The following is a 25,270-nucleotide window of genomic DNA, read 5'->3' on the forward strand; positions in this document are numbered from 1 at the left end:
CATATTCCTAACCAATTTTCTGGGAAAACAAGGCATCTTGTTCTTTCACAAAAAGAGCAGCTGGAATGCTGTGTTACATAAGGGAGGTATTTGTACAATTTTAGCCCCATTTCATGGCTGGATTTGAGCCTGATTCCCCCCTGTTTGCTTAAATGACTACTGTCATGTTCCCTGTGCTAGCCTTGGTAAAATTCTTGGTCAAATTTATGTAATTGAAGCAACACAGTAATTAGATTTTCTCTTTTTGCCATCACCTCACCTTCCAAAGAGTTACATTTTTGATGTTCAAAATGACTCTTGAAAATGTATTTGATGCCCTCTCTGGACATCCTGTCATATCAAGCTGTGCAAAAATTGCTCTGAAAAATTCACAAACACTATTCTGAAGCAGTGGAAATGTGTTCCCTTAGGTGACCTCCTAACCAAATTTCAGAAGGGAAATAGGAAGAAATAAGACATTAGAATATTAAAAATGCCAATGCTCAGACAGTAAGTCAAACACCACAAAACTGAATATAAACATTTTATGCCTTGTTGTGCATGTGCTGAACATTCAGAAATCTCTTAATTGTGGCCATTAATTTTCCCTGTGAAGGGGTGTTTTTCATTCACTAAACTTTCTCACAGGAAATTACACAAAAAGTGTATAAAAATTATTTGTTGGGCTTTAGAAACTAATAGGTGAGTGAACTTTGAATAGAAAACTCCATGTTTGATGTTGTGGGCCCCAGTTCTGAACACCTGAAGCAGGCAAACAACACGAATTCAATGACTTATCAAGTACTTGTTTTTAGTAAACCATTAACTCCTTCAAAAAGGCTTTTCTCTTCCTAACAATAATTTCCCAAGTCATATAGCTTCAATTGCTTCCCAGGTCATTCACTCCATAAGAGTCCCTGGGAAGCCTGAATTTGGGGAAAATTTCTTCCATGAGTTTTATGGCTCCTGTTGTGTTTACAGGCTTCCTGAAAAACAAAAGGAAGCAGTGGTATATTCTGAGAACAGCAGCATCTTGGCAAGTATAGTTGGTTAAATATAAATATAAAGAATCTACTTAGAAAATACATCAAGCTTTTAGGATGTTGCCTGACATTCTTGAAAGTCATAGAAAAGATGCTTAGTGCAAATAAATCTACCCAGTACAGTACAGAACTGGTCATCAGCACCATTCCTTTTTCCTTTCACCTCTCAAGTGATGGCTTTTCTAAAGTTTCTTAAACTGAAGGTGAGTGTGTGTGTTTAACTGACCACAGAAAGCACATGGTCCCCAACAGAATAATCCAATTTTTACAACCTCCACTTCATGTTGTGCTTAAGGCTCTTCTCACAGGCTGCTTAGCACCTCTTCTTGTAAAATAGGATAAAAAAGTCTAAACAAAGAAATAAAAATGACAGCCTTCTGAAGACTTTTTCAGCAGGAATTTTGGAGGTGTGCTAACAAAAATCTGCTTAGCAAAATGAACCCACTAAGAAAGATGCGATCATAAGCCAAGATTCAGACCTACTAGGAATATTTGTACAAACATCCCCAAACCCAAATCTCACAAATATTTATTTGCTTGTATCTGAACTGAAGTTATGCTTGCACTCTTGAAAATGTCCTCCGTGTAGCACCAGCACAGAGCTGTGTGGAAGCAACACCCTGCATGGAAGCAAAGCCCTGCTCTCCTCTGAAGGATCAGGAATTGCAAAAAAACCACCTCCATAAAAACACTTTGAGATGCTCAAAAACTGCAAGAGGAATAGTGATAACACAAGCAAGATAACACAACACAATAAAGGTTTTTTAATGAGACTCTTCTTTAAATGACCAGCGTGTCCTGGACATGGCATAGGGAGTTTTGGGCAGGCCACAAGCCCAGGGAAGAGCTGGGACTGACTGACTGACCGACTGCTGCTGTTCTGCTGCTGCAGCTGCTGGAACTGAGCGCAGACCCTGCGCCAGTGTTTGCAGACAGCGAAAAATGCCTGTGCATCACAGCGCTGAAGTTCATTTCCAAATAGGTTTCGGATTTTTTTAAACGGTCATTTCCCCAAAACTGATTAAAACTTCATACTCAAAACTTTTTGCCCCAAACAGCCGCCTGCAGTCTTTGCTCCTCTGAGGTTTATGACTTTTTCTATTTTTTTTTTCCGGGGAATTTTCCATCATCAAAATCCAAATCAGCAACAACACAGAGCACTGCCTGCCGGCTTCCCGCATCCCGGTTCAAACAAGCACCAAAGGCATTCTTGTTTCTTCCAGAAACAATGGGGGGGGGGGGGGGGTGAGAAAAAAAAATAAAATCTCGTGGAAAACCACAGAGTAACCCGAGGTCTCCGGGGCTCGCCCTGCGCTTCGTGAGGGGGTGCGGAGGAGGGCGGGCGGCCCCGAGCTCCCACAGCCCCGCGGTGCGGGCACGGCTCGGGGGGCTCCCCTCAGGCGAGGCTGCAGCGCCTGAGCCCGCGGAGGCGGCTCTCGGTGCCAGGCAGGGCTCCGGGGGCTCCACTCAGGCGAGGCTGCAGCGCCGCCGCCTCCCGAGGCTGCCGGGCCGGGCCCGGGGCGGCGGGGGCGGCTGCGGCTTTAAGAGCTCCCACAATGCCGTGCTGGCGCCCCAGTTCCGTTACATGTCTCCCCCGGTGAAGGGGAGCGAGGCAGCGGCAGGAAGGAGGCGAAGGCTCCCCCCGTCCCTCCCCGCAGTGCCGCCCGCCCAGCCCCGCGGCGGGGAGGAGCGGGGCAGCAGCGGGGCAGGGCCGCGCCGAGCCCCGGGCGCTGCTCCGGCCGCGCCGCCCCCCGCGGGCAGCGAGGCGGGGCCGGCGGCCGCTGGCGCTGCCCCGGAGCCGCCGCGGGACGGGCGCCCGGAGCCGCTGCCGGCGCGGCGAGCGAGGGGACGGGCGGTAAGTCCTGCTCCCCAGTCCTGCTCCCCAGTCCTGCTCCCCAGTCCTGCTCCCCAGTCCTGCTCCCCAGTCCTGCTCCCCTGCCCCGCTCGATCTCCCGGCTCCGCGTCCCCTCACCGGCATCTCCCGGCTCGTCCCCGCTGTGGGGTTTGTGACCCTTCCCTGCCTCTTCCTCGCTCGCCAACTTTCCCGTCCCTCTCGCCCGTTTCCCATCTCCCCTTGGATTTTCTTGGGTTTGTTTTTTGGTTTCTTTTCCTGTTGTTTCTGGGTTGGTTTTTTTTGGGTTTTTTTGGTTTGTTTTTTTTTTTTTTTTTTTTTGCGTTTTCGGCTCTGCCGTTCCCCCTCTCGCCTCTTCACAGCCCTCTCGCACTCGCTTCTGTCCTTTGGCTTCTTCCTTCGCTACTTCGCCGGCTTCCTCCGGCTTTTCCTCTCTCCTGGCATCCGTTGGGCATCGCGTGGAAAAGTAAGGGATATTTTTCGGTGTCCTTGAGGAAGGGAATTCAAAACCTACTTTTCTTACACAGGGAAATCTTTGTAGTAGTTTTCTTTTCCCTTCTCTTCCTGTCACCGGAAAGAAAATTAAACCTATTTTTCTCCTTTTCATTTTCCCCCCTTTTTGCTACGTGGACTATTTGTTTTAGTATTTTTTTTCTTCTCCCCCTTATTCGGGCAGTGCTGGTTTGTTTCACGATTGATCTCTTTTATTCCTGCCCCAACCCCTCCCTCTCCCTTTTTCTTCCCCTGTAAGAAGAAAGATTAGAAGAAAATGTGTTTTGCCGGCAGGGAATGCATGAGACTTTTTGGTTTGGTTTTTTTTTTTTTTTTTTCTCGTGGGGTACTATTGATGAGAAAAGCTTAAGCAAATACAGTGCGATAGGACAATACAGAGGCATGAACTTTAAAGGGTAAGGAAATGGATTCTGCTGCTTGCTTTCTCCAGCTCTGGAGTGGTGTGGGTCTGCTCCAGGGTCCGCTTTGGGGTTGTGCTGGTCCGGTGTGTGCCAGCCTGCTTTCTGCCCAGCGGAATGGTGATTCGAACGCAGTCCTACACTGCATTTCAGTGTTGCTTGTGTGGGAAATCAGGAGGCGGGGGAAGGCCACAGATTCCGATGACCCCTTTGGAATTACACCTGTCACGCCTCCCATCCCCAGGCTGCAGGTGTGCCGGAGCTTGACACATTTAACAAAACCGCTGGAAACTGCTCGCATCCGTGGCAAAAAGTGCTTAGGAAGCCTGGTTCGGAGCTGTGAGTTTCTGCCTCATCTCTGGTCAGTATCGCACGTTGGAATTGAGTGTTTGCCGGGCTGTGGAGAGCGAGCGAATCAATTGCCTAATGATTTGTGCAAGGCACCTGTTTAAGGGCGTCCAGGCTCCCTGCTAATTGTGTTTGGGCGCGGTGCGGTTGTGTTAAGTGCTGTGAAAGTAAAGGGCTCTGTCTTTTCAGTAGAGAATATGTAGCTTGTGAATGAGCTGTCAACTCTTTTGATTGGGGGTGGTTCTTCCTTCTGTTACATTGCCTCTTCTGATAGATACTCTTCCAAAAGTCCAAAACACCACGTGGCTGCAAATAAAATCAGCTTTACTTTCCCCCCGCTTTTTTTTTGGAGAAGAGAGAAAATTTAATTTCGGATTAACTTTTTGTTTGATGATATCTCATTGGAAAGTAGGCTAGACGTGAAATTGGAAGTACTTCTCTGAGTCTTAGAGCAAAAAATTTTTTTGATACGGAACCGAGGGAACTGAAATGACTGCTTGGGATTCATTGTACTTAGCTGTGTGCCCTTTAGGACAACTGAGAGATAAAGGTGATTCGCTTCTCACAGTTGAGTAATCTCTCCATCCTTTCCACTTTTGGGAGCCCAGTAGGATTTGATCCATTGTTTGAATTAATCTTGTTTTTTATCTTTCCTGGAGATGGGAAAGTTTGGCATAGTGGGAAATAGGAGGAGAGAAATACCAAGTCATATTTACCAAGAAGTTTGTCTTTCAAAACTACTTCAAACCATTGCTGGAAACACCAGCAATAATTCTGAAGAGCCAGATTAAGTTGATGAATATAAGTCCTTAAAATCTGTTTGAGGGAAGCTCTGAAAAGGAATGAAGGAGGTTGAGTTGCTGAAAGTGCAGTGGTGGGTTCCGTTCCTGCTTCTGCCGTCGCAGGGCAGTGTGACCTCCTGCCTAAGCTGCCTTCCTGCCTGCACCTCCCGGGATACTGAGAGTGCCCCCATTCTCTTAAGTGCTTTTTCATCCGATTTGTCAGAATAATTGCATGTAAATATTCAGTTGTCGTTCTGATTGCTCATCTGGTGGTAGTTTGGCTCGTGCTGATTCTCATTCTTGGAAAGTTGTAGGGATCTTGAGCATCACCGTTTATTTGGAGCAACTCTGGATTTTTACATTGCTGCAAAGGTTTTGAGACTGGGGCTATTTTTATCCTCTGAATATCTCAGAGTAGCAGTGCATGCTTTTTCTATGGTCCCTTAAGTCTGCCTCAAGCTGACTTGAAGGACAGCATTGACCTCTTGAGAAAGAAACTGTTAAACTGAATTGCAGGGTGGAAAACTGCTGTGGGAACTGGGCTGAGGACCCCCCTCGGCGTGATGCTTGGTGTTCCTGGTAATTTTATTTTGTGAGGTCTGTAATTATGAACTTAGCTTAGTCCACCAGTGTGTTTGCTTTCTAATTTCATGTTTTTTGCTTGGGTTTTTAAGTCTTTGGGACTTCTGTCTTGACATTAAATGTAAATGGTTTTGGGTTTTCTGGGGCTTTTTTGAAAGCCTGGGTTTTCCTGTAATTTTTTCATGGTGGGGTTGGGACTTTACAGTGTGATGAGATTTGTTATAATCTCAGTGCCTGCCTTCCTGCAACATTTGAGACTGGGTTACTTTGTAAATGTGAGGCTCTGACCTGTTGCTTTTCTCCAGGGAAAATTATACTCGGTTCTGTAGAAAGTTATTGGGCAAGTAAAGGTGTGTTTGTGTGTATGTCTGTGTTGTGTGTTTATAACTTGCTGTCCTCCTGTATATGTGCATAGCTAGCTCTGTGCTTCTGAATCTTGACAGCAAATCTAGTCTCAAATTTAGTTTCATAAATAACTAATTCTTCCTACCCTTCCCATTCCCCTTCAAAGCATGCGGTACTCTCATGCCTTTGACAGGAGTGGTTTTCCTGGCTAATAAGGGGATGGTCATGGTGTTTTCTCCCTTGGCTCTCTTCTGAGGGCTGTATGTTATCTCCCTCTGTGCTGATAAAGTGTGGGGAGGGGGCTGAGTGGTCTGTGTGTGCTGAGCGGTGCCATCCTGCTCAGTCTGTCTCCAGTTTGTCACCTGTGAAGGTGAGATCACAGAACTTACCCTGCTTGGGAAAGGAAGGTGGGTTTGAGCTGTAGATACAGGGGTTTGTCACATCTGCCAGCGGAACTGCAGACCCCTCTGGGTTGTTACTTCACCCGTGTCTCTGCAAGCATCTGGTCATCTTTGTGGTGACATAAATATGGAGAGTGTTAATGTATCTGAGGGGACTCTAGGAGACAGCACTGTGAGCTTTCCACTGGCAGGCGCTTGAGAAATCTGTGTAATTCACCTTTCTGCTTTTGAGTCACTCCTTAAGGAGGGAGGAATCTGTTTACTTTCTTGTTGTGCTTGGAAAACGGGCTCACCCACACCAAGAGACCCTGTAATGCTTGCTGGAGTGCAGGATTATTGCACAAAAGCATCTTGCTGTGCAGTGCTGTGGCTGCGCTCGGTGTTGTATGATAACACATGTTTCTCAGCTGTTGTTGATTCCTCAGTGGCACAGACTTCAAAGGAATGCACTGAAAGAGAGCTGCAGCCAGGGAAAAATGGGGTTTGTTCCAGTGGCCTGTACCATCCATCTGTTTAAATACTCTGCTGAGCTGTTCCAGAGTGGTCAGGCATCCAGTTAGGGCTGAGGAGCGATTGCAGCTGGAGTAGAGCCTGCTGCAAGAGACCACCTAGGGGAGGCTTAAGTGCTACCTCCCTTCTGTGGGTCAGAGCCCCCCTGCCCTCCCAGCCAGCCAGGAGAGATAAGGCTCCTCATCTGGGGTATCTTTCAACATGACATTGTCTAATTCCTAATGCTGTTGAGGATTTATTTATTTTTACTCTCCGTGCTATCTTTAGCACAAGAAGGGAGGAATGGTAATGAGGACAGACGGTCATCTCTGTAGTCTCCTCTGTGTGGGTAGCAAGATAGAGCTGTAATTTAAATGAGTAAATATTTATAAAAAGATTTTCTTTTTCCCCCCATATGTATGGGATAGTTCACAGAGAGTGATCTGTTGATCACTTGTGTCTCCAAAGGTGGTGATATACATTACTGGATTAATTTCAGCTAGGAAACATGAGCAGTAAAGTTACATTGCAGCCAGTTACATTGTGCTCTTGCAAATTGAGTTTGGGGAAACAGTTCACAACTTCATCCACAGTAACTAAAAGAACTCCAGTGTACTGCATTATAATACAGGAGGATGCTGCCAATTCCAAGTATTATAAGTTACATTTTTACTTAAATTCCAGTATTAGAGTCTGCTGTGCAAGACACGTCTACACCCATTGTTGCCAGCTGAATCTTCATATCATGGTCTGTGTGTTCTATGTGGTCCCAGATAGTGGAACTCAGAGGAAATATTAGCAGAGAGGCTACAAATAATCCATGGAAAACCTGTGAAGATCTCTGAAGTTTTTCTGTGTGGGACTGACATTAATTTTGAGGATTGGAATGAGCATTGTAGATAGAGCAATGTGTGTTTCAGCTAAGAGGGTTTAACCTTCTTTGTCAGTGGAAAATGTTCATGCAGATGCACTAAGAGGATATTTGAGCTTGGAAAAGTTGTGAGGCACTCCGGGATTTGTTTTTCACCTGCAAGCAAGCAGCACAGCTTTAAAGGTGAGCTTGAATGTTGTCCTCTCTTGTGGTATTGCTTCATCCTTAGTAGTGTGATGTGACATCTATGCCTTTGAAAGGAGAGTTCTTTTTCCCCATACTGGCAGTCATGATGGTTTTATGGTATTTTGAGACGTCAGATTTTAATGCCTTACTACCCCTTTGAGCAGAAAGGGGAGGGAAACTTCTAGAAATGTGTAATGTAACTGACTTCCAGCTTCTGCCCTTGCTCCAGGCTCAACATCATAGTTTGAATTTATTTACTTGCTTTGAAAGCCGTGCTGGGTGTAACCTTGAGTTTTAGTTCCCTTCCTGCAACAGTACCTGACATGTATCCAGCCTGTACCTTGCTGTGCCTCTGCATGGTCCTGTTTTAAACTGGCCAGGCTCTCGGGGCTTGCTTTGTATTGTGTTCTCCCCAGGAATCTTCAGAGCTGGAACTTTTGCTTCAAGTGAACTGGAAGTATTTTGCTGAAATATTTTTGGACTCCTGAAGTGTTTGTCAACATTTCCAAGCTGTTGTTCGAAAGGAGTTTGGAGTTTCCGGAAGAACCTTTGGAAATTAAGGTTTTACTCTCAGTCAGCAGTTTTGTGAGCAAGGATAAAGAGAGGCTGTAATTCCATTGGGCAGCCAGATGTTTTGCGTCTGTGCTGAAGTGGGGAGACAATGTGGCTTTAGGGGTTGAAGGGTGTGCTGTTCTTGTCACAGGGCTGTTTGGAGATCTTCAACAGATCTGATCTGCTTTCTCTCCTCTCCATTCCACTCCCTCCTGCCATGCCTGTGCTGATGGTGATTACATCCTTCTGAATAAAATGGGGTTATTGAGAGCAGAGTGTAATTTCTTGCTTTCTGAAAGGTAGGTATTTGCTTGTCAGTCTGTGTTTCTTAAATACTAAGCTTGAAGCCATATAAAAGCTGCATGTATCTTGACAATTAGTGAATTAATAGCAATTATCCAGTAGATTGATACTAATGTTCATTCTGACTAGTGTGGCATTAAGTGAAATTTATAAAGAAATCAGTTTTCCCTGCAAACAGAGAAGGAGAGAGCACTCATTGATGCAAATCCCCCAGGTCCATATTAAATTGCACCATTTTTAGGCACTTAAACACTTGTAAAAGCTGTGTCTATCCTTGTCTTTATTCTCCCTCTTCTATTTGACATATGAGGGAAAGTTAAAAGGAACTCATCAGTGGCTGCACATGTCAGTGTCTTCCTGGAGAAGAAAGTAGGAAGATGCCACAGCTGATAATATTTAGAAGTTGATATTGGAAATCAAGAGAGCAAATTCTTAAATGTGCCATTGCAGCTGTGTAGCTGGCAATATTAACTAGCAGTTGTACCTGGAATAATAATTCCTATCCGGAGAGAAACCTATGGCAGTGGTTGAATGCCCTTTTCCTTGCCCACCAGCAAGTGATTGTGGTGGTTTTTCAGGTTTTTTGGTGTGTTTTTTTGTAAGTTTGCCCTGGGCTTCATCCCTTCCTCCAAGTCAATCCAAGCATTTGCACTGTTTTCACTGGGGGCAAGGACAGAAACTTTGAATAAGCTGAGTTGGAGACTCTGTATTTTGAGCCGTGGAAGTGGCACAGAGGAGCACGAGCAGCATGGGACTAACAAAGAACAGTCACACTGAATACAATGCAGTGTTTCCATGCAGCTAATGGGATTGGAATTGGTAACCTGATACTCCAAAGAGATAACAAAAGCTATTTAGCATACAAGGGAGCATAGGTTTTTTTTTTGTTTGTTTTAAGGAGTTGGTAGTGTGTAGCAGAATCTTTTGTCAGAACTCATTCTAGTGAACAAGTTCTGCTAGAAAATGACTAAATTCATAAGAGTTTTTGAAATACTCTGAATAGAAATAGAATTTTCTTTTTTACTACCCGTGTTCTTTCACTGCAGTTCATGTGTTTGCTTAGCAGTTTACCTGCTTCCCTCGTGTCCTGTGAGCTTAGTCTTTGTTTCAAACTGAAATATACCATAAATTAAAAGTCTTTGGTCTTTTCCTCCAAGAATGGGAGAGGGTAGCAGAACAAAATGAAAACTACAAAGTTCTGCTGTTACCTTATTTCCCAGGAACAGACCAGAAAGCGACCAGCTTGATACAGAGCACAGCACTGCTGCTTGGGGTTAAGCTGTCCTGTGTGAGACCACAGAGAACCGTCTTTAGATGCTCTTGATGTAGTGAGGATGGACATCTGTGATGGTGATCAGCTGTCAGAAAACCCAGTCATAACTCAAGAATTAAGATAATATTCTACTTTAGGCCTGCTGCTTGCCTCCCTTGTGGTTTTAGTGAATCAAAGGAACTTGCAGTCCGTGTGGGTAAGGCTGAAAGATAAGAGGCACATACCTTTAGGGGATGGTGTGTGCTACAGGAGGAGAGCTGGGTGTGAGTTTGCTGTTGGCAAGTTCTGTGTGCCATGGGTTGGTCGTTTTTCTGAGGCAGAAATTAGAGGAAGAGGTTCACCTTCCTTAGGTAGGCTGTGAGAGAGCTGGGCTCCTGACAGGAGCCAGAAATTACAATTTAAAATGTTTTCTGGTGCTGGCTTTGGTTTTCCTTTAAACTCTTGGCAAGACAGAAGGGGCTTGGGTCTGTTAGGAGTTGCTGTCTCCTGTTTGTAACTCGTTGCAAAGCTCCTCATCAGCCTTGATCAGCCACCTGGGCTGGTGGCAGGGGGCTGGAATGAGATGGTCGTTAGGCCCCTTCCAACCCAGAGCATTCTGTGATTCCGTGCTGGATTCCCAGTGTGCCTTTTGAAACTCGGGGCTCTTTCCCAACCCTTGCTGCTCTCCTGCTGCCATTCTTTCAGCACTTCCCATTAGTGACTCATTCCTGTGCTCCCTGTGTGTGCCTGATGGCAGTGCCACCCCTTTCTGCCCTGCCACCAGGCTTCCTAAGCACTCCCTCAGGACTTTGTGGCTTTCCAGGTGCCTTTCCAAGCTGCAGCCCAGCTTTTGGTTTTGGGTGGGAGGGGAAGACACCGGCACTTTCCCTGCACATCTCCCAGGCACAGAGCATTCCTCCAATTGCTCTGCTGCTGAGCTATTTGGAGCAGGGCAGGGGGAACACTTACTTTGCTGTTTTGTTGTCCAGGAGTTGGGTTTAACTTGCCCCCGTCCTGTTGTGATCCTGACATCCTGTCAGTGCTCGTTTCCCCTGCTCCTCGAGAGACAGTGTTTTTGTTGCTGGCAGCTCCCTGCCTTAGCCTTCTAGGGAAGGCCAACCAGAAATATTCTAGAATTCTTCCACTCTCTCCCTCCCCTTGTCCTTCACTGACCTCTAACCACATTTTTATCTTTCTTGACAAGATGCTTAGTTTCATTTATCAGCTGCTTTTCCCTTCATTCTTCAGCTTTGATTATTTTTCCAGGAGCTGCTTGGAAACATTAACCATTACAGATGTGCAGAAGAGTCAAATACAGTCACATTCCTTAGTATTTTGGTTTTTTATTGTGCTCTAATGCTAAAGTGCCTGTGGCAGGTAAATATTTTTTATGTACACTTCTTGTCATGACAAAAATATCCATCCTCAGCACAGGGTAAGGAAATGCAGTTGGCTGTATTTTCATATTAGTATATACCAATATTACCAGCTGCAAGAGCCCTGTGTTTCCCTCACTGAGCATAAACTAGTGTAGTAAATTCTGACTTTAAAAAAAAGTCATTAACATTTTCTGAATTTGTATTTACACACTCTAAGATAAAAATGTGACATAAATAGAAAGAAATGGCAAATACACTTTCTTGTCGTAGCCTTGTGGCTTCCTAAGTGCATGACAAATGCTGTGCCATTTCTAAACAATATTATTTTGTTCTAAAAACCTTAAATATTACATTAAGTTTTGTTAAAATATGTTTTCTTTAACTGTGGATAGCAGAGCAGAAGATGACTGGGTTTATTTAAATATATGCTGCAAGGCTATTTCTTTCCTATTTTACAGTGCCCTTCATGCTTGTCATTGTAAGTGTATATGCAAAAGCCTAAATAATTGGAAATCTATATGCTTCCTGAGCATGGTTTACTTTAATAGTCCACAATGATCTCTGGACAAACTATATTTTATTTCAAAAGACCTCCATTATCCTCAGCTTGACCAGTATGCATGAGAATAGCATTCAATGTATACACCATTTTTAAGAATACCCTTCTTTTTCTTGCTGACATGGACATAAAGCCTGTGGTAAGGTGAAGACAGTTCTATAATGGAGTAGAAAATTAAACAAGAGGGAAGAAGAGGGTATGGCTTCAAGTTTATAGAGAGGAAGTTTAGATTGGATATTAGGAAGAAATTCTTTCCTGTGAGGGTGGTGTGGCACTGGAAGAGGTTGCCCAGAGAAGCTCTGGATGATCCATCCCTGGAAGTGTTCAAGGATCTTGTAAAAAAAAAAAAAAAAGAATATTTAAATCCCTTGTGGTGATGTCACAATGTGTAGCTGTAATGTTGAGCCTCTCCATGGCAGGGATTTCAAGTACAAGGCAGATGGGAATATCTGGTCTGATTTTAATATTGACAGGGGGAGCCATGAGTTGCTTCATTCAGAGTTCAGACCTTAGTTTGAACAAGGTTACAGGGTGAACTTCCTTTGGACATTTGACCACTATTTATCAGTAGCTTTTTTCCTCTAAAAATAAAAGGTATAGCTAGTAGATGAGTAATCAGACCTGAAATCAGGAGTTGGAAGTGCATGTCCCATCCTCAGTGGGCGAGCCTGTTGGCATGCCCAGGACAATGTCCCTGTAATGAAGTCCAGCTCTGGAACAAGTTCTTGATTAACTTGTGTAGCAGCTTGAGAGCCTCTGTTGCGCCCTGAGAGGCTCCTCAGGCAGGCTGGAGTGGCAAGGGCACAGCTGTAGGGTGATGGTGGCCAGGCAGTGCCACCTGTGAGCCACCCTGCGAGTCACTGAGGCCGTGTGGCTGTGGCTGTCACATCACTGAGGGGAAATGCCTGGCAAGGGTGCTAAGCTGATTTGCCTGGTGCCCCGAGTGGGATAACAGCAGGCACGTAGCTGAGGCACAGCTGCTCTGCTAGCAAAAGCTCAAGCAAAAGGAAATGTAAACTGGGGTGTTCTTTTGGAATACTGAACATTTTAAGGGACAAGTATCAAGGAAAGGTTCATATTTTAGGAGGAGAGCTGACTGGAAGAGTCAGATTTGTTGCAAGATAATTGGAGGCAGCCATGGATTGTTACTGTACCTTGTCAATTCCAGGAGGTGGAAAGGGTGTCAAGTGTAATCCAGCAGCTGGTACCCAGATACTGTGTGGCAAATAAACCACTGGCTGTTCTTATACCTTTTCTTGCAACTTCTGCTTCAGTTTTCCTGCAGGATAGTAACTCTGATGCCAGTGCTCCAATGCTGTGTGAGCATACAGAGCTTTCTGAGAGGGTTTGTGTGTTCTTCTGATGGAAGTTCAAAATAATCTTGCTGTAAAGCCAATGTTTTCATTTCGCTCTGTGTTGTGTTCTTTTTCTCCCTGTCCTCCTGACTCCTGCAATGTTTTAATAAAGTCAGTCCTGTGCTTGTTGAACTAGGAAAAGGGAAATAACTATAATGCTCCAACATGGGTCCTTTCTACTACACCCAACATTCAAGTAAGACATTAAAGCCAAGGCAAATCTTGAGTAGTTTGACTTTGTTCATTTTCATAGTCCTTTTCCAAAACATGTGTTTTTGTCATATGATTTCCTGCAGTGGATTTATTCCTGATGTTGAGAATTAATACAGACCTTCAAAAGAGATCACAAAATAAAGAATCAGTATTAGTTTAGAAGCTTTTACTGATTTGTTTTTGTTCTTAATACAGCAGCAAATTGGTGGGCATATCCTTTGAGAAATTCTTTACCATCAGTTCTATTAAAAAGAATTCTAGGTTCTATTTTGCTGTTCTGAGCCCATCATCAGAGTGTCTGACTGGTTACCTTGTATTCTTAGCACTCTTGAGGTGCAAATGGTGTCTGTTCTTCTGTTCACACTGAACGCTGTGGATGCATTGAGAGATGTTCTTTCTGTGCTTTGTTCGTGTCATTTAATTTCATTAAAGCAAAGGCCAAGCATGTCCTGAAATTTGTAACAATATTGTTTGCTCTCCTAGTACCTATTTGCTCATTGTCACCAATTTGACAATGTGTGAACCTGAGGCAGAGCTTGACTATGTGGGAATTGGTGATTTGTGCCTGCATTTACCTCTTCTTAGAGAAATTTCAGGTTTTTTTTTTTTTTTTTTTTTCCATTAACATTTATCAGACGTGGGTTTTATTTGAAAAGGAAGAGAAAAAAGCTTAAAGTATGGATTTATGTAGGCCTGTAAAAACATGTTGCTTTGTCAGCTTATGCTATTAAAATATACCATATGTAGGAAATAATCTGTTGGTCTTCATGTAAGATCTTTTACATTCATTTAGTAAATGCCAAAGCTTATTTGAAGCATTGGAAATGTGTGAAGAGGGTGAGGTAAAGAGTGATTGGGCACAAGTCAATTTGAGCTATCATCCCCAAACAAATCTTGTGACACAAATCGCTTAGGTAAGTTTGCTTTTATGTGTTTGCTTGTTTGGGTTTGTCCCTGGGAACTGATTTTTTTGTGCTGTGTCTTGTATCGTGGGGACAGCAAAGCAGTTATGATGACTGGTATTAAAAACTGGTGTGCAAACTTACCTACATAGGTTATTTCTACAAAATTCAAATTGATTTGTTCCACCTTGTCCCAGGCTGGGAGAAAACCAGCTGCTTACTTGGAGTCAACGCTGGTTGTCCTCAGAGCTGACACTCCAGCTCTGCCTGTGTTGATGTAGTCATTTGTGAGCACAACTTTCTTAAAATTGCATTCAGCATCACTAATAGGGGATACTTTTTGCACTGTATTAAAAACTCTCGGAATGCGTTGGGAAGCTGGAGTCATTCAGTGGCTCTGAACTTCATTAAGTGTAGAAGTGTTTAAAGAAAGTGATTTAAGGTTTGTCACTGGCTTAGGGCTACTGGGAGCTCTCTGATCTATGTCATTATTAATGACCATATGTAAAGAAGGCCTTAATTTTCTAGGGAAGCATCTTCATCCTTTGAGTCAGTTTTCAGAGGCAGCTGGTGAAGGCAATCTGGTCTGAATGGAGCACTGGCCTTGCTTTGGGCAGGAGGCTGGGCTCCAGCAGCTCCTTCCAGCCTGAAGGGTTCTGGCTTTTGGTTTATTTTCTTTTTCTTTAAGAGGTGTTTGTACCACACAGCCACTGTCAGCTGCAATGGGATTGCCTTGCTGATACTGCTAGCAGTTAAGCCAGAGAGGTAAATAAATCCTTGCTTGTAAGTAATTAAAAAAAACCTTTTTTTTTTGCTTATCTTTACAGCACTTGAATTGGATAAAAGCAAAATATGTAGGATTTTCTTTGCATCTTGTTTTCTGGCTGCTGCAGAGTCTTTGTTTAAAGAGGTATAGTAGGGCAAGTTATTATGACCTTCCTCTAAACTGCAGGGTAAGTTCTCGGCTGGGTTTTTTTATGGAATCTAATGATTCTGTACTTGAATGCAGCAGATGAACTGTGTTCTAGGGAAACTTGTCATAAATGTATAATATATTGAAATTACCCATGAATTATTGAGTTGGAAAAAAAGCTATAAACATAGGAAATATTAGAGATGATAAAGAAGAGAAGGAAAAACTCTTTTATCCAAAGTACTTCTAACACAATGCAGTGTATGCATTTATGTGGTAAGACTTTTAACAAGGAGTTAAAATTACAGATTTTTCTATAGGAATGTTTATGCACATACTTGAGTAAGGTGATATGGGAAAAATACATGCCTGGTAATGAATCCAGAATTTCAGAGCTGCTTGTTCACACACCAGCTTGCTTTTGCAAGGGGTAGTAGAGTGGGCGTTCCTTTATGTGCCTGGCCTTGTGTCACAGAGGAGCCTGTCACTCCCTGATGGTGACTGAGATTTAGAGAGTCATCTCACTCTGGACCCAACAGGACAAATCAGGCTTTCAGCTGGAAGCTTTGAAGTGGAAGCAGAAGAAGAGATTTTTAATGAAGTTGAAGGGGAATAAGTGATTAATATCATGTGCTTCACTAGGTGCTACACCACTGGAATTTTTTTCTCGGAATTAAATCCTTGATCAAACCACTCTGCTGTCATCTTATTTCTTGAGTGAAAGGGTTCCCCTTTGACTCAAGTACTGTCATATAATTTTTATATAGTTGATGTGGAGTAGGTGACTTGAAGTACCTTTTTCATGGAAATCTGGTTTTCCTCCTTTCAGTTAATTGATTTTTTTTTTCTTTTCTGGCAAAGCAATGCTTGAACATATTATGAAAAAGGGACAAATTAATTAATTCTTCATTATTTTTTACTTCTAGGTGAAGTAATCTTGAGAAAGGCAATGATAGATGGAATAGAGTTAGATCAAACTTTGCAGGAGTAAAGACAAAGGAAACTCACTGAGTGGTCACCTGTGCATAATCAGTCAGCAACTACAGCATCAGTTCTTAGAAATTTTGGCAAATACCTGAATATCACAGCATGTGTGTAGTTATTTATGTAAAGGCACCTGAATTGCAAAATCATGAGATTCTTAATTTAAAACCTAGTAAATTGAAAGTTCATTTAATAGACCTTACACCACGAGTCAGGGAGGTTTAAAGGGAAGTGTCAGGACTGTGGTGTATTCTGGCATCATCTTCTGATTTTTTTGGTCATGTGCATCAATAGTTATCTACCCTAATGAGAACTTTGGTTTTTTTTAAAATCAGGATTAGATAGAAATTTGGAGTCACTGTGGTATCTCAGGTGGTTTCCTGAGAATTATTTTGGCATCCCTTCCTGGGTAAAATATAAGACTTGATTTAACTGCTTGCTGGCTTGTGTTGGAAGCTTATGGTTTAGCTCCTTAGTTTATTTACTAAAAAGTGATGATCTGATGGAATTTGAGCATGGGGCTCTGAATATGCACGTATTGCACTGGTTCTGCAGCCAGTGGCCCCGTGCCAGCTGTGGTGGGCAGAGCTGGAACTGAGCCACTGCTGAACACCTCTGCAGTCACAGCCATCTGTGCCATGGGAAGCTGCTGTGCTCTGAGCACAGCGGGTGTCTGCAGGAGCAACACAGAATCTGGATTGGATTTAAAATGTTTGTTGGAGAAGATAGGTGGGAATAGGAGAGTTAATTGCAGTAGAGGCTGGGTCTGTTGGGATGTGGAGCTGCAATACTTAGAGTTGAAATAAGCCCTGTAGTGTTTGGGTGCTGCCAGCCTTACACCAAGGTGCAGGCTCATGGCCAGAGCTGTTGTAAAAGCAGTTGTAGCAGCTCTTGTAGCAGGTCCTGGAGGTCACTGAAGTGCAGTCTGGGACCTGTAAGCCCTAATTACTGACCTTGTTTGGGAGTAGGACCTGCTGGATTGTGGAGAGCCTCCTGCAGTGGGTCAGCTGCAAACCCTGGAATTGACGATACTGCATGGAAGTGCACTGGTATTACTGGGAGCTTTTTTTATATATAGGTGGTGTTTGAAGATCTGGAAACTCTTGAGCTTGTAATGTGTTTCTTTAGCATGCTTTAGCCAACTTTCAGCCATTTGTGTTGGTAGCCTGCTGAAATAAATGGCTTTTTGATGATGTGACTCTCTTAAAAGGATCAATTGATTAAAGTGTTTGTTAAAAGTTCACTGGTCAAGCAACACTTAGAAATCTGGTCTTCTTTTGATGGGACTTTAGATAGCAGAGCAACTGTGTACTTGCATCTGTCTTTTTGAATGGGGAAAAAGAAGCTTCCCTATTTTCCCAGCAATACTTTAAAAATACCTATTGTTGCCTGTGGAGCTTTTTCTAACTGTATATTTTCATGTGAGAATTTTGCATTTCCTTTGCAGTGGAAATGCAATTTACAGTGGAAAAGCATGTTTATTTTTGGCAATCTTCTCAAAAGAACCCAGATTAAGATCTTTGACCCACAGCTGTTGTAAATACAAGTCTTTTTGTTCTAAAGCCTCGAGGAGTTGTTCCCTTTCTGTGTTAATTGATTAAAATGTGTGCTGGGTTGGACCAAGTTCCTCTTGGTAATTAGATAAAATGAAGCCCCAGAATAGATAGAAAAATCAACACTACTGCTTCCTTTTGGGGAAAGTTGGGTATTATTTTGATGGACTCTTTTTCCTGCTGTGGGCAGATTATATATATACACACATGTATAAATATATATATGTATGTATTTGTGTGTTTTAGCTTCAAGACCACTTAGACTGACACTGCACTTCACCAGGTCTGTCTCAATGTTACAGAACAGATGGTTAATTCAAAACCAAGAGTATTAAAGCTGAGTAGCTAAATCTGATCTCCTAAAAACGAGGTTGCCAAAACAAGCTGCTGTATTTGATGTAGCTGCTGAATTGGTCTTTTATTTGCTACAAAGGCAAACCTGAGTCAAATGCCTAAATGCAAAGAGGTTGGTCATTTCCAAATTTTTCCAGCTTTGAGTTTGTCTCTGAGCCTGTAACTTGAAGCAGGAGGTTGCTTACATATTGTAGGGGCTCTGGAAGAGAAAAGGCTCATTTCAAATCCATTGTTTTTTCTGGGCTTATCACCACGGTCCTGGGTTTTTGAAGTAACAAAGACAAATTGCAGCAGTAGAATGAGGCTGATGCCTGTTTTTCACGTGCTGTGATTTGCTTTTTTCTCCTATTTAGGTGGTCAGTGAAATGAGAAGAAAAGGGCAAATTGTTAGAAGAAAGAATTTGCCTGTAAACACAGTAATCCTTTCTCTGGTTGTCAGCAAATAGGATAGATAATTTGAGACAGGTGTTGTGCTAGAAGAAACCTTTAGATGTTGAATCCAACCTGCACACCGCAGATCCTGGTTATCTCTGGACAGGCCTAATAAATATGTACTGATACAAAAGAGATGAAGGCATTTGTTTCCTGCATTTACCCTGATGGGATTATTTCCTAGGGATGCCATTTCACACTAACATACTTTCCTATTTTCAAATGAAACATGAGCAAGCTGATGCTCTTTATCTCAGTTCTTGGGGGTTTAAATACTTACAATTCTTATGTGAGCTGCTGAAAGTCATAGTCACTTTTCAGGAATCTCTGACCTTGCAATCCATTTTCCTGTGGTGGATTCATCTTAAAAAGAATGCTGTATGTGACTTTTGGGGGGTTATTTTTCACTTATATGATGCTGTAAGATGAGCTCTTACATTTTTAGGACTACTTTATCTTGAGTGATAAGGCATAGCATCAAGGTAGTGTGATCATTGTATAAAAGTTGGAGACAGCAGCCAAGTTACTTGTGTATGCTTCTGCCTTGATAAATGCCCTAAAGTTAAAAAAAATCAATCAGGCTTCCCAATCTTTACTTGCTTTTATGCTTCTTTTGATGTTTAACTCTAGGAAAGTTGTCAGGCAAAGGGGTTCAAACTGAATCCTTCCTTCTCTTTGATTTACAGCACAAGTTTGGTCGGTAGAATTGCACTTGCTGCACGAGCATCTGAAATATTGTAATTTTTTGGGGTGGGCCACTATTTGCCATAGAGAGGATATTGCTGTACTTGCTTACATATTTAAATGCTAGGGGAAAAATCTTGATTTCCATAGGACTTCTGGGCTTTTCTTAAAATAATGAGTTTATGTCCTTTTAAAACTGTGCTTCTCATTGGCCTGGACCCTTTTATTTCAGGGATTTTGCCATCTTGGTTGATGCCATCAGAAACATCCTCAGGCTTCTGGAGGTGATGGTCTTAAGAGAGGAGTTAATTTGAAATCTGCTGACCTGTGGGTTTGGGCATGGGATAGGTGTTCACATCTCAACTTGAAATGTCCTCTTCAGACATGGTAGAAGTGCAGGAAGCAGAGAAGCCTTGGCAAAGCTTGGATAAAAGCACCACATTAGGGAAGAAGTTGGCAGAGGCCCTGAAGTGTCTGAGAGCAGATGGAGTGTTGTCATCAGCTGCAAAATCAATGTAAATACTTCCAGAAAATTACTCTTCCTCTGCTCTTGCCAAACAGAAGGAACAGGAGCCATAAAAACCATTGGCAAATTGTTTTAGCTGCCAGTGAGCACACTTGCCATTGGAATTCTCCCTTGCAGCCCTAGGCAGCCACTGCTGCAGGAGTGTTGCATTAGTGGTGATGAAATATCCTTTTTTTTGTTGTTGTTGGTTCTTCCCTGAAGATTTACAGTTGGAAAATCCCACAGTTCTGTGCAGTTCTGTTGGGTCATAGCAAGAATAAAAAGAAGAATTTCGTTACTGATTGTGCTGTGTGGCACAACTTCCCTGTTCTGGGTGGTTCAGCATGGGCTGTAAATCAGCTCTTTCATGTGCATTAGCATCACGTAACTGGGAGCCCAGTCCTCCCACATGGACAGTTTTGGGATACTGTCGTGTTTATAAATGTGTCTGGCTGGCTGCTGCTGAATTGATGGCTCTGATGCCTGGTTTAGAAGGGGCTGGCAACCTCGAAATGAAAATGGGGAGCTACAAGGCAGGGTGAGTTACTGGATCACAAATGTGTGTGGCATTTGTGCCTCTCTTGACCCCTTATTACCCAGGAAAATGAATGCAGGAATAGAGAGTGGAAGATGGAGAGCATTGGGTTTTAAATTCTGAAATCCCTGTTTGTACTGATCCAAATTCCATTTCCATGGAAACTGGAAGTTTAGTACACTCACTTGTCAACTTCAGCTTCTGGCTGGCTTTGGGGAGACTAAAATTGTTCACTTACACTAAACCTTCCAGAACTGAGAGTCATGTCAGGACATTAGCACCATGTATTTTGTGGAGACTGAGAAATTATAACTAATTACTTCATGCAGTTATTTTCTGAGAGATGCTGAACTTCAGCTGCTTACAGATAAGAAATCTGAATGTTCAGAGCCTGTGCCATGTTATCTAGTAGTGGAATTGTCATGTGCATCATGTCTAAGATCATAGTTTGTAGTGGGGATAGTTTCTTCATTGCTGGTGTGGTTTTGCAGGTGCTGAAGCAAGCCCAATTTATTTAATTAGCTGACTGCATTAGTGCAGGTGTCCTCCCTTGCTGTGCACACACCATCTGCAGCAACAACTTTACCCCTGAAGACATCATCAATCCACACATCCCTGGGGCTCATCATGAAGAGTTTCTGAGTTCTGGTGCTGCCCTTGCCAGCAGAGCAGCGCTGCCAGGCCAGATCTGCCTGGAGTGTGTGCTGACAGAGGGCTGTGCCAGGCCTGGGAGGGAAGCAGTGCAAGCTGAACTTTCTGGGAAATGCCCTGAAGGAGCTGATGGCTCTTCCTGCCTCTGAGTGGAGTGGAACTGGCAAGATTGTGGAGACTCTAAAGAATGTACCCCTGTGAGGTGGAGCTGAGAGCAGAAACCTGCAGTCCTTTGGTCAGTCAGTAAGTGTGGGAAGGTAACTTTTCTTCTCTTGAAGCTTGGCTGGTGAAGTGAAACTCTTGCTAATGATTTAGATATACTTTTATCAGTGTTCTGCTTTCGCTTAGAGCTGCTTTGGGAGCATTATAATCAATGCAACTGCTGTTTGAAAGCAAGTATTCTTTATGGATTGGCAGTTCTGTGTTTCTGTAACTTTAACATGCAAGAAAGTGCAACAGTAACAGTCTATTGAGTGTGAGAGGAAGCAGTGTGATGTTAGAGACTTGTAACCTGAAATTTTTTCACTTTTTTCGTGGTATAGAATAGTAGTGTAAAAGTAGTGTAGTAGTGCCTTTGTGGGCTATTAACTCTGTTAATCCTGCACGTAGCTTCACCAGAAACACTGATGCCAGCTTTCAACGGGTGCTTTATACTTCAAATTCCTTCTCTGAATCTTTAAATGTTCACCTGTCAGTCAGGGCAGGTGACCTTCCACATAGGTGCTGTATTGTGAGCACAACTGGATGTGTTTGAACAACAACATTGAAGGAGAGAGCTCCTCTTACTTTTTTTGTGCAGTTTGAAAGAAGGTAATATCTTTTTGGTAGATAAATAGGGCCACTTTAAAAACAAAAATAAAAAACCCCCTAAGCTTTCAGCTTTGTAAATAAGTTACAGCAAGGTGCCATTTTGATTTTGAAAAATGATTAAGGTGGTTCTGAAGCACTGCCTGACATCTTGGAAGAGATGTCTTCCAAACATTTAAGGAAAAAATTGTTTACTATTAAGAACTTAGATGTAATTTTGTGCATTTTAAGATTTCTTTTATCTGGCAGAAGTATGAAAAGAGAAGATCATTTGATTTGCACATGCTATTCTGTCATGAGCTGGAATTTGCTGGAGATCCATCCTTCTGCCTGGTTATCTTTAATTCCAGGTGCTTTTTTAGGTGCAGTATGGCAGGCTTGTTTAAGGGGAGGAACACATAGTATCACTGCTCTGATGGCCTTGTCTGTCTTCAGGTAGAAGGTTCCAGGTTCTTTCTAAAATGTGGGCAACTCTTCCCTGCTGTGATGGCTGGAATTTGATTGGAATTTCCAGTGTAAAGCAGGAACTGGGACAAAGAGACTTGGATTTTTTCTTACAGCACAGATACAGGCTTATGAGAGAAATAGCCAGAAATTAGCATAATTAAATAATTCTGATGCTACCTGTAAAGCCAAGAAATCTTATTTGTTTGTATTAGAAAATTTGCCTTATGTTTGAAAGGTGTTGCCATAATGATAATTTGGCAAAGGCTTCTGTTCTCTGTTCCAGCAATCAGTGAGTCTAAAAGCTAAAGACAAGTTCTAAAAAAGGTACATGTGCAAGGTAATAAACCTTTATTTAGGGAGAACATTCCCAAACTACCTGCAACTAAATGCAGGAGCATAAAGTAATCCAATGGAGCTTCTAATCTTCTTTTGAAATGTTACTTGAGGAGGTGCTTTAACATGCAAAAGTTTTTTTTGTTGTGCTGGTGTTTCTGATCTTGTACATGAATTTAAATGGAGAAATATGAAAACCTGAATGAAGCTTCAGCACAGCTTCTCTTCCTGTGTCATGGGTGTTATTTAAAGGATCAACACAGGATATCTGTATGCCCAGCTGGGCAATTATTCAGCTGCTTGTTTCCTGCCTGGTGCTCAGTTCTTCTATGATTACTTGACTTCTCACCACTTATATAGGTCACAGATTTCAAGAAAAAAGAATTTAAAATCAGTAATAATGGAAAAGATGAGTATTAGTGCCTGAAAGCCTCGTGTAAGGAAGTGTGTCATTCCTGACTAGCTCAAAATCCTGTGAGATTTCATTCTTTTCACAAGTGAGAGTTATCTTGTTCTCATTGAAAATGGTTTTCTGTCCATGCTGTTTAAAGCAGTTAGAGCATAACAGATTATGTTTACCAGGGATTTTGTTACCTAGGCTCTGCTCATTGTATGCAGAAAGCCATGATGCAGGTAAATAACTTTAGAAATACAGAAAGGCTGAAATCTTGTCCACCTTCATGTAATATGTGTGGATAATAAACATAAAAGCAATCACATATAAACAAATAAAGTCTGATTTCTGGTGGTAGTAGTCCATTGTTGATGGCTGCAAGAAGCTTCTTGTCCCACCCAGAATCTTAGAGCTGAGATTCTCATTCACGTCATTCTTGGACGCAGTTTGCTCACCAATAGTCACTCTCCTTCCATTATACTCCTTATTTTTAGAAGGCTCAAGGAGTTATGTTGTAATTGAATTACTGTAAAGAGTGTTCTGATCCATTATCTAGCACACACTCAGTCCTGGTCAAGTGGCTTTTAATGGCATTAAAAAATAACCTCATTAGAACTCAGAATATACTTGTTTTCCCCAGAATCCTTGTTTGAGGATGGAAAAAACCCAGCAGCATGTCATAGCCTTGTGTTGTAACACAGCTGAGTGAAAAGGGAAGCCCTCAGGATGCTCTGGGTCACAGACATTTGGCCATTCTATCCATAAAACAGGTAAGGGCTTGTACTTGAGTGTGACTGATTTTACTTTGTGTAAGGGTTTCACGTACTGTGCTGTGAGCAGCAGACAAAACCACCTCTCTCACACCTCTCAAACCCACGGGGATGTTGGTGGGGGCAGATCTGCAGTTAGATTTGCTTCCAGAGGAAAATGGTGACTTCTAACTCCTGACTTGGAGGACATGTGGAGCTCCCCTTGCTGATGAGAGCAACGCCTTGGGTTAAAAAATTGGTTTTGCCTTGTGACTTAGCTCTAAATCTTAGCTTTTTAGGGTTTATGGAGACCATAAATCATGCTGTAAAAATAGCTTTTGGCCTTTCAACTAATATGCATAAGAAGTCAGTTCTGAAGTCCTTAGAATAGTAATTATGGTTGGTTTATGGGCATATGTCTCAAAATGATGGTTTTCCCCTGCACCCCTTTATGACAGTGTACACTGTGCATAGTTCCAGGTTAATTTTAGCAGTGTGTATTTAATTAATGTGGCTGGCTGAACAGAATCAGCCTCTATGCTCCAAATGATAATTCCTTTTAGAGTCTAAAGAGCTATTTGAGATATTGTGTCCTGCTTTGATTTTATAACACGAAACATTCTTAGAGCTTAACAGTGGTGTCAAGCCATTGCTTAGTCTGTTTTCCTTCATATGGTGTGTAAAAATGGGATTTTCCCTTCTGTAAGTGCATTGTAACTTGCCTTTTGGGGTGCTTGGTGGCTGCTTTCACATGGTGCAGCAGTGCTGGTTCTGTACTTGGATATGCATCTGTTGCAGCCCTGAACTGGATTGCACATGGGCTATTTCTTCCTGCTGCAAATAGAGATGAGAGATTTGATCCTCCCCTTCCTGCAGCAATAACAGCTAAAATAGTCTGAATGATGGTGAACAGATTTTAGGAGGAAATTGTTCCCTGTGAGGGTGGTGAGGCCCTGGCACAGGGTGTCCAGAGAAGCTGTGGCTGCCCCATCCCTGGCAGTGTCCAAGGCCAGGCTGGATGGGGCTCTGAGCAACCTGGGGTAGTGGGAATGGGTTGGAACAAGATGATTTTTGGGGTCCTTTCCAAGCCAAACCACTGTGATTACTCAATGCAGTGTACCACAGGCACTCCACTCGTGTTTTTCAGGTTGATTTTGGGTGAGGCTTTTTGTAGCTGTGCATTATTGCTGTGACTTCAGAGCACCACCTGTTCTGCTTTATGCTTATGTGGATCTTTCTGAACTCTCCATTTAGTCCAATTTTTGCTTCTTTTTGGATTAAAAAATGCACAAGAAGTTTATTTACCAAATACACAGCTTTGTTTTGATGAATGAACTTCCAGTTCAAAATGGTGCAATGAAAGCAAATATTTCTGTGGGGAAATCATGGTCTGGGTGTGTTCTATCTACCCTTCAGGTTTCCCCGTGGGGCTTTCATCTACACCTCAGACTTCATCTATGGCAAAGCTGCTGCTGTGGGCAAGGGCTTTTCTAGGACATAGGGTGCTGCAATGTTCAATATTATTACATTAAAACTATATTTTTGTGTCAGCTATGCAATAATATCCAGTGTATGAGGCACTCTTATGGTCAAGTGACAGGAGTCTTGCCTGTACTGCATTAGTC

The 25,270-nt window shown here is 42.7% G+C and overlaps 1 protein-coding gene across 4 annotated transcripts in view; it reads left to right on the forward strand.

Annotated features, from left to right (window-relative positions):
* Positions 1–2,816: 2,816 nt before the first annotated feature.
* RASSF8 (Ras association domain family member 8) overlaps positions 2,817–25,270 on the forward strand; it is a 73,346-nt gene continuing 50,892 nt past the window's right edge. Inside the window, exons 1-3 of one of the 4 annotated variants that reach the window (XM_063154175.1) lie at positions 2,852–2,877; positions 4,030–4,146; positions 23,537–23,666. The gene's annotated coding sequence lies outside the window, so the exon portion shown is untranslated. Of the gene's footprint in view, positions 2,878–3,319; positions 3,341–4,029; positions 4,147–23,536; positions 23,667–25,270 lie in introns of those variants that run through there. The other 3 variants (XM_063154173.1, XM_063154174.1, XM_063154176.1) reach the window with 3 other exon arrangements.

This window comes from Melospiza melodia, chromosome 4 (genome assembly GCF_035770615.1).
Source record: "Melospiza melodia melodia isolate bMelMel2 chromosome 4, bMelMel2.pri, whole genome shotgun sequence".
NCBI classification, from domain to species: domain Eukaryota; kingdom Metazoa; phylum Chordata; class Aves; order Passeriformes; family Passerellidae; genus Melospiza; species Melospiza melodia.